Here is a 9,528-nt window from a genome sequence, read left to right as displayed (position 1 = left end):
TTAACCTCCCGGCCATAGTTCCCCTCCCTCCTCTCCTGCCAGCCTTCCCCCGACCCTCAATCCACTCCTCCATTTCTGTTTAGGAAAGGGCAAGTCTCCCATGAATAGCAACAAAACAATCTTAATAGTACACATTGAATTTCTCTAGTAAGCATATTTCTAGAAACTGGCACAAACTAGAAACTCAAGAAGTATGTTTGCTGGGCATGGTGGCATACACATACAATCCAAAAATTTGGAAAAGACAGGTAGGATCAGGGGTTCAAGGTCAACCACAGCTACACAGTGAATTAAAGGACGACCTGGGCTACATGAAACCCTGTCTCAAAAAGAAATATATATGGGAGGATTAATAATGTTTAATTTGATGATGTGTGTAGGTCCGAGAGAAACTTGTCCCAGGTTTTGTTTTGCTTTGCTTCTGTGGAACCTTTGAAAAAATAGTGTGTGGTTAACTCACTCAATATTGACAGGCAACCCTTTGGGAAAGCCACAGTTGTTATTAAGATTTTCCTGATAGGGAGACTGCTGCACAAACAGCTTGAGCTTACAAAGTTGGGCGGGGTGGGCTGTGAAAAAATGTTCTCTGTGAGAAATGGTTCCTAAATCTGAGGAACCACTCACAGGCCAAGATACAATTCTCTTTTGGCTGCTCTTCCAGCTTCCAGCTGGCAGCTCACAAGCTTCTGGAACTCCAACTCTAGAGGACCTGATCATGGAGGATCTGTCCTCCACGGGCACTAGGCATACACATAATGCATAGGCATAAATGCAGGCAAAACATGCACTTCTCCTGCTCCTCCTGTTTTCTGTTATGACAGAGGTAATAAGAAGCCCCAAGAGCTGCCCCCTTTACACTACAGCATGTTAAATCTCTATACTTCTGCCAGTTGGTATTTTTTTAAAACTGACATTTGATAGTTGTGTTTCTGTCTATGTGTGTTGGCACAAACCTTTAATTGGAAGGCAGAGGCAAGAAGATCTCTGTGAGTTCAAGGCCAGGCCAACAGTGAAGCCCTGTCTCAAAAAACGGAAAATTAACCATGGTTGTGTTTTTGTTTTTATGTGTAAGTAGCAGATAGAATTAAAATTTATACTTTTTCTCTACAAAAACAAAAAACAAAAACCAAAATCATTTCTTATTTTCAGGCCCCAACAGAATGTACTCTCTGGAATATAATGATTCATTAATTCTTTTAATATCATTTATCATACTGTCCCCATTATTGAGTTCTTCCACTGACTACCACAATACTTCAAAACTACTTTCTTTAATATCTTGTCCCTGTTGGCCTATTATTCTTCTGTATTGGCTGTCAAAAACTACAGGCAATGGTGCCCTCAAGGGTGAGTTGTTCTTCTGGACCTTCAGACAAATTTTTAAAAACAGAAACCTTAGTCCAACTTTTCTGGTTGTTCTGGACTGGGCAGCTAGACTAACGCAAGTCCATCACATCTGGAAGCAGAACTTGTAAATCACTGCTTAGCAATATAGTGAACACCAGGAACCCCCAAGAACTGAATATACCACCTGGTGCTCCAGCCTTACCTCTGGCTCCCAGCCCCAGGGCCTCCAGGTGGAGAACTGCTTCCTGTTTTATTTTGCTGGGATTTTCTGTTTGGTTTGGATTTTTTTTAAAGATCTATTTATTATGTATACAACATTCTGTCTCCATGTATGCCCACATGCCAGAAGAGGGCACCAGATCTCATTACAGATGGTTGTGAGCCACCATGTGGTCGCTGGGAATTGAACTTAAAACCTCTGGAAGAGCAGCCAGTGCTCTTAACCACTGAGCCATCTCTCTAGTCCTGGGTTTTGGTTTTTCAAAACAGAGTTTCTCTGTGTAGCTCTGGCTGTCCTGGAACTCACTCTGTAGACCGGCTGGCCTAGAACTCACAGAGATCTTCCTGCCTCTGCCACCTGAGTGCTGGTATTCAAGGTTCGATTTTGCTGTTGTTTTGGTTTTTGAAGTAGAATCTTCCTACTGTATAGCTCAGACTGCCATCAAACTCCCAATGATCCTTCTCCCTCAGCCTCCCAATTGCTGGGATGACAGGTGGGTGCACCGTTCCCAGCTTTTTTTCTGTTTCCTTTTTTTTTTTTTTTTTTTTTGTTTGTTTTTTTTGAGACAGGGTTTCTCTGTGGCTTTGGAGCCTGTTCGGAACTACCTCTTGTAGACCAGGCTGGCCTCGAACTCATAGAGATCCACATGCCTCTGCTTCCCAAGTGCTGGGATTAAAAGCATGTGCCACCACCGCCTGGATTTTTTTCCTGTTTCTAGTAATAGGTTGTACTTAGTTTTTTTTTTTTTTTTTTTTTTTTTAAATTGGCCTTCCAAATCTCTGAATTTAACCAATCAAGGGTCTAAAATATGTGAAAAATAAATAAAGTAAATGAAAGCAAAACCAAAAAATAAAAAAGCCTGCTTCCAAGTTAATTATGGTGTAAATAAGAATTCCTAAAAGAAACCGTGTCTCCAGAGACTGCTTGACTGGATGAAGCTGCAGTGATGTGAAGAGGTTGGAATACCTTCCCTTGAGCTGGTCTCAGCTCCTGCAGCAGTCAGTCATTCCTTGCCCCTCTTTGTGTCAGAACTCACATTCTGAGATTAAAAGATAAAAAACCTTTGGAAGCCAGGTAGTGGTGGTGCACACCTTTAATCCCAGCAGTTGGGAGGCAGAGGCAGGTGAATCTTTGTGAGTTCGAGACCAGCCTGGTCTACAAGAGCTAGTTCCAGGACAGGCTCCAAAGCCGCAGAGAAACCCTGTCTCGAAAAACCAAAAAAAAAAAAAAAAAAAAAAAGAATTCCTAAAAGAAACCGTGTCTCCAGAGACTGCTTGACTGGATGAAGCTGCAGTGATGTGAAGAGGTTGGAATACCTTCCCTTGAGCTGGTCTCAGCTCCTGCAGCAGTCAGTCATTCCTTGCCCCTCTTTGTGTCAGAACTCACATTCTGAGATTAAAAGATAAAAAACCTTTGGAAGCCAGGTAGTGGTGGTGCACACCTTTAATCCCAGCAGTTGGGAGGCAGAGGCAGGTGAATCTTTGTGAGTTTGAGGCCAGCCTGGTCTACAAGAGCTAGTTCCAGGACAGGCTCCAAAGCTACAGAGAAACCCAGTCTCGAAAAAACAAAAAACAAACAAAAACAAACAAACAAAAATTTGGAATCTACTGATACAGCAGCCTGATAGTTTTCCCCAAGCTAAAATCTAGGAATGCTACCAGATAGTATCTTGGGCCTGTAGAAAAGCTTCTCCTATCTTGCTGCACCTGCCTTTCTGATGTACTTGGCAATGTATTTTAAACTTGTCTATAAAATTATAAAATTTGATGATGTAGGCCTTTAATGCCAGCACTTGGGAGGCAGAGGCAGATGGATCTGTGTGAGTTCGAAACCAGCCTGGTCTACAGAGTGAGTTCCAGGATAGGCTCCAACGCTACACAGGGAAACCCTGTCTGGATCCCCCCAAAAAGTTTAAATTTGGTGAAACTGCTTTCACATTGGAACATGTACATTGGGCTCACCTAAATCTGTGTTCCCAGGCCATAATCATTCAAAATGGCTCCAGAACAAACTATCTCCTAATTTCTTTAAGAAGAGACCTGTGATTTTTCTTGATGATAATGGGCAGATATTTTATTGACATTTCTCCAAAAGAAAAAGAACACTTTATCAACTATTTACATTGCATCGGATATTATAGGCAATCTGCAGGATATGAGACGGGCATATGGAAGTACTATATCATTTTATAGAAAAAGAGACCAGCATTTGAGGAGTTGGGGATCTGCCGGAGCAGAGGCGTGGAACTAAACCTTTGACAAATACCAAGGGAGGAGTCAAGTATGGTGGTACATGAATGTAATGCTAGCATTCAGGAGGTTGAAGCAGGGGGATTGCCAGGAGCTTGAGGCCACGTTGTTCTACACAGTGAGTTTCAGACAAGCCAAAGCTATATAGTGAGAGTTTATGTCAAAAGAAAGAAAATTAATAACAAAGAATGATTGTATTTTGGAAAGATGTTGCCCAAAAGATCCACATTGCCATACCTCAAACCCTGAGTAGGTAATTAAGAAGCAGCTGAGGCTGGAATGGCAAAATTTACTACTAAGGTGTTATCTGAGGCCACCAGCAAGTGGGTGTTTCCGAAGCCCTGAGTCCTGGTGGGCTGTGAAAGGAAAAACATCAGTTCAGGACCCCCACACCAAGTTCTCAGCACAAAGATTTATTTGCCCCAGAGGAACAGAGGGAAGGGAATGAGAGACAAAGACAGGAGAAAGGACAAGTGAGAAGGGGAAGGGGACTCAAGAGAAAGGGTATTGGTTTCAGAGGGACAAATGACTGCCTCTGGACAGAGGGGAGACAGATGTGGCACACAGGCAAATGGTGGTTATAAAGGTAAAAGAGGAAACCTGTGTAAGGAGGAGGTGTTTAATTTTAATTGAGCATGTTAATTAATAGGTTAATAATAAGGGGGCCTTTAGTTGCTGGACTTAATACTTTGAATCCTGGACCTTGGTAGTCAGCTTCAAGAGTAGGAACTGACCAAATAAGGCAATAGATCTTGATGGCTAGCTTTAGGAATGTCATTTACTGGGTTTTAGCAAGGCAGAGGGAATTGGGGAGAAGGGCAAGGCCTGCCAGAGCCATGTTTGACAGGCCCAGGCTGGCTAGAGTCCCTTCAGGGTGACAGGGGACTGAAAACATCTGTAGAGATAAGGATGATTTGGTGCTGAGCTGAGGAAGGAATGCTGTGGTAGAGTGACTGCCTAACGTTTCAGGGGCCTTACGGTCCATCTTAAGCACCACACACACGCAGCTCGTTAGCTAGTGAGCTAGAAGCAAAATTTGGGGCCATCCAACATGGCTCTAGGTTCAGCTCTGGCTCAAGTCATCAGTGTCCTTTCTGGTGAGCTCTGAGTCCTTCAGTTCCCTCTTCCACAGGAAAGAAAATAACCGTAGCAAAGGTCATTGAGATGAATGTAATGTAATGAAGATGTGGGCAAAGTCTGGCAGGTTATAATTATTTTTAAAATAATAATTATATTATTATATAATTATAAATCATCATCATTATTTGAGGCAGGCTTATGTAACCCAGACTGGTTTCAAACTTGCTATGTGTTGTGATCAAATGTACGTAGCCCAGGTGGGTTATTGTTATTTTGATGAAATATCTGAGTAACGTTCAGTATTCTCCCAAGCCCCTCCTCACCCTGTCAATCACTCCTGTAACCCCAGTGCTCAGCAGGGTAGCAGGAGGATCTCCTTGAGTTTTAGGTCAATCTGGCCAACACAGGATGTTAGCAGCCAGTTTGGACAATAAAGAGTGTGCGACCCTGTCTCAAAAGTGAAAACCAGGTAGCTCCACTACGTGTTCCCATACAAATGTTTGCAGTCTCAGGATTGTACCCACCCTAAGACCTGCTGCTCAGGGAAGTAGCCACTCCCAAGCCTGTGACGCTAGCTCGGCCCAAACCATTGCGTGTGACCGGAGGGGGCCATCTGGGCCGAGGATCGCGGCGGTGGCCTGGACTGAACCACATGGATGTCGGGCGTGGGGGGAACTCGGGAGCCGCCGCCCGGCTCCAGCCCTTGCGGGGCGCGGCCATCTTGGGACGTTCCACTTGTCCATGGCGGAGGAGCGAGGCAAACCGGGAAGCGGCGTCTCGGCCGCAGACGGCCACCATCCGCTCACCCCAAAACCCCGTCCGGGCGTGCTTCCCACCACTCTGCGAGGGCGGATGGCACTATCGGGCCAGCGGGACGCCGCTATCCCACCCGGCACGTTCGCCCGCTTTCCTGCGACCCCTCGAGCCATTTGGAACGCGCTCCCGAGGTCCTCGCGCAGGCCATTGGCTGAGGCGCTGCCCCGGTGGGCTCCGATTGGTCGCCGGCCGGACACGGGGTCGGCTGCTTTCTGCGGCTGCGCGGTCCTGGGAATAACGTAGCTCCACCCCTCACCCTTGCGCCGGGTTCCCGGAACTGCTTCTAGGCATGCGCAGTGCTTGTGACCTGTAGCTAGGCATCGTGGGAAAGCCGGGCTTTAAGGACCTGGGATCGTGGGTTCAAATACCACCTCAGTGTGTAAAATCGGTCGTGGTTAAAATATCAGCAGAGGATACTTGTTTATTGTCGGAAATTAGTAAGATTGCACACCAAGGCTTAGAGTTTTGCTGATGACTGTTTTAGTACATCCACCTAAGGCTTTGTTCTCTAAACCTGTTAGGGCACACAAATTCACAGCCAGCTTGGCCAAACAAGTCAATTTCTTCTTCTTGCTCTCGGGAGGCAGAGGTAGACGGGTATCTATGAGTTCGAGGCCAGCCTGGTCTACAGAGCAAGTTCCAGGACAGGCTCAAAAGTTACAGAGAAACTCTGTCTCAAAACCCCCCCAAAAAGCAAAACAAAACAGAAATGTAATCAAAAAGTAAGAAAAGCAAGCCAGGCCGTGGTGGCGCATGCCTTTAATCCCAGCACCCGGGAGGTAGAGACAGGCGGATCTCTGAGTTCGAGGCCAGCCTGGTCTACAAGAGCTAGTTCCAGGACAGGCTCCAAAGCTACAGAGAAACCTTGTCTCGATAAATAAATAAACACACATACAAATAAATAAATAAACAAACAAACAAATAAATAAAAAAGTAAGAAAAGCATTTTAGGGGCTGGAGAGATGGCTTGGCGGTTAAGAGCACTGACTGCCCTTCCAGAGGGCCTGGGTTCAAATCCCAGCACCCACATGGCAGCTCACAACTCTCTCTAACTCCAAGATATAACTCCTCCACACAGACATACATGTACCCAAAACACCAATGCATTAAATATAAAAAATAATTATTTAAAAAGTGTTTCCTTTAGAAATTGCTAAAAGTTTATTATTGACAGTTGTCTTCTTTTACAGCTGACACAATTTTCATCTTGTTGTTTGTTTTTGATCCAGGTTCTCTGTAGTCCCCACTGGTCTGGAACTGGCTACCTAAACCAAGTTGACGTTGAGCTCACAAAAATCCACCTGCTTCTGCTTACTGTGCTGAGATTGAAAGTGTGTGCCACCAAAACTGGCAATATAAAACATTTTGAAATGCCTTTACTTGTAAATTTTCTTTGACTTCTGACTGATTTATTGTTTTTTCCCTATGTTTTCTTTAAGTACTAGAGACTGAACCTAGGACCTCATTCATGCTAGGAGAGCGGGCTGCCACCGAGATACATTCTGTGGCCTACTTTTGCCATTTTTTTTCAGTTTTTTTTGACACAGGGTTTCTCTATGTAGTCCTGGCTGACTTGGAACTCACTCTGTAGACCAGGCTGGCGTCCAACTCAGAGATTCGCCTGTCTCTGCCTCTTGAGTACTGTTGGATTAAAGGAGTGTGCCACCACCACGCAGTCTCAAAAGAGATTTTAAAAGAAGATATAAGGGATATGGATGTGACTCAGTGTACTGAATTCACAATGCCCTGGTTCAATCCCTACCATCAGAAAAAAAAAAAAAGGAAAAGCAAATACAAGCTTTCACTAAAAGAGTATCTACAAGGCTGGAGAGATGGCTCGGAGGTTAACCCTGGCTTCTCTACGACTTAGCAACCACATGGTAGCTCAATATTATCTGTAATGATATTTGGTGCCCTCTTCTGGCCTGCAAGGATACATGCAGGCAGAACACTGTATACATAATAAATAAAAAAATTTTCAAAAGGAGTATCTGGAAGACATACTAAGGCAAGACATGGCATATAATTTAAAAACCTAATTATTGGTCTGAACAACCAATTGAAGGTGCTGTCTAATTTAAAAGATACAACAGCATCCTTCATGGTGCAGGAGGAAAAATGACAATTACCATTGCCTATGTGGAGCTAGTGAGATGGTTTAGCACTTGCCACGTAAAACTTGATGACCTGGACTCAATTCCTGGATCACAAGATGGAAGGAGGAGAACTGTCGAGCTGTCCTCTGACCTTCACACATAGTCTTATTGCATACATCTCTCACACATGTAACTAATACAATTTACATTTATCGATTAAAAAAACTAGCAGGGTGGTGTTGGGCACACACCTTTAAACCTAGCACTGGGTGGTTGGAGGCAGGAGGATCTCTGTGAGTGCAAGGCCAGCCTGGTCTACAAGAGCTAGTTCCAAGACAGCTCCAAAGCTACAGAGAAACCCTGTCTTGAAAAACAAAACAACAACAACAACAACAAAAACAGAACATAAAAAAACTAAAACCTGCCCATTTAGGGGATGCAAAGATGACATATCAGCTGCTCTTCGTTCAGAGAACCCAGGTTCAATGCCCAGGACCTCACAACCATCTGCTAACCTCCAGTTCTAGGACACCAGGAGAACCCTGTCTTTAAAAAAATAAAAATAAATTTTTTAAAAAAGCCAACAAACCAAACAAAGAATAAAAACTAGAGCTGAGTGGTATTGGCACTTACTTTTAAGCTCCCAGCACACATGTAGACCAAACACCAATTCACATAAAAGAAAAGTTTAAAAAATAGCTGCCTATTTTAATATGTTCGTCCATTCTGTTATAAACTCCAAAGAGCAGTTAAAAAAAATTTCAGTTGATTTCAGAACCAGGCTCATAATATTAAAATTAGGTCCAGCAATATAGTTCAGTAGGTAAAGGTGCTTTTTGCCAAGTTTGATGACCTGACTTCAATCTCTGGAACACACATGATGGAAGGACCCAACTCCTGGAAGTTCTTATCTTAGCTCCACACACACTTTGGCACATGCATTCACACACTGTCCATGCAGACACATAAGTACACAAAAATAAATGAATAAACATAAAACATGTAAAATAAATTGGAGAGGCTGGGAATATGACTGATAGGATGCTTTTCTAGCATCATGAGGCTTTTCAGACCAGTCCCAGCAGCATAAATACATGAGTGCACATGCACGCGCACACGCACGCACGCGTGCACACACACACACACACAAGCACACATGACACTACTAAAACTAATGCTAATAATGTAAAACGAAAATCTGCCTCAGCAGCTTGCTGGTACTGAGTGGCCGGGGCATCTCTCCTCTTACAAAGAAACTTACATTTTTTTTTCCAAGGCAGGGTTTCCCTGTGTAACGGTTCTGGCAGTCCTGGAACTAGCTCTGTAGCCCAGGCTGACCCAAGCTGGCCTCAAACTTACAAAGATCCGCCTGCCTCTGCCTCCTGAGTGCTGGGATTAAAGGTGTGCACCACCACCTTCCGACAACAGTTCACATTTTTATAGAAACTTAATTTAACAGGAAATTGAAAGATGCCTCTATCTTGCAGGCAGAAAGATGAACCAAGCTGAATAAAATCTCCAGATCAAATGAGCTGGAAGACTTTTGACAGTTGTGCAAACTTTGTATGGGCCTTCCTCTGATGGACAATATATGTTTACAGTACACACACACACACACACACACACACACACACACACAGGGCCTGTTTGTGTGGAACATGGAACCATGTTCAGGATCCTCAAGAGAAGAATACAAATAGTGTGAAATGATTTGGGAAGT

This window comes from Arvicola amphibius, chromosome X (assembly GCF_903992535.2).
Source record: "Arvicola amphibius chromosome X, mArvAmp1.2, whole genome shotgun sequence".
NCBI lineage: Eukaryota > Metazoa > Chordata > Mammalia > Rodentia > Cricetidae > Arvicola > Arvicola amphibius.
The sequence above is the reverse complement of the archived record's forward strand: the minus strand, read 5'-3'. Positions refer to the sequence as shown.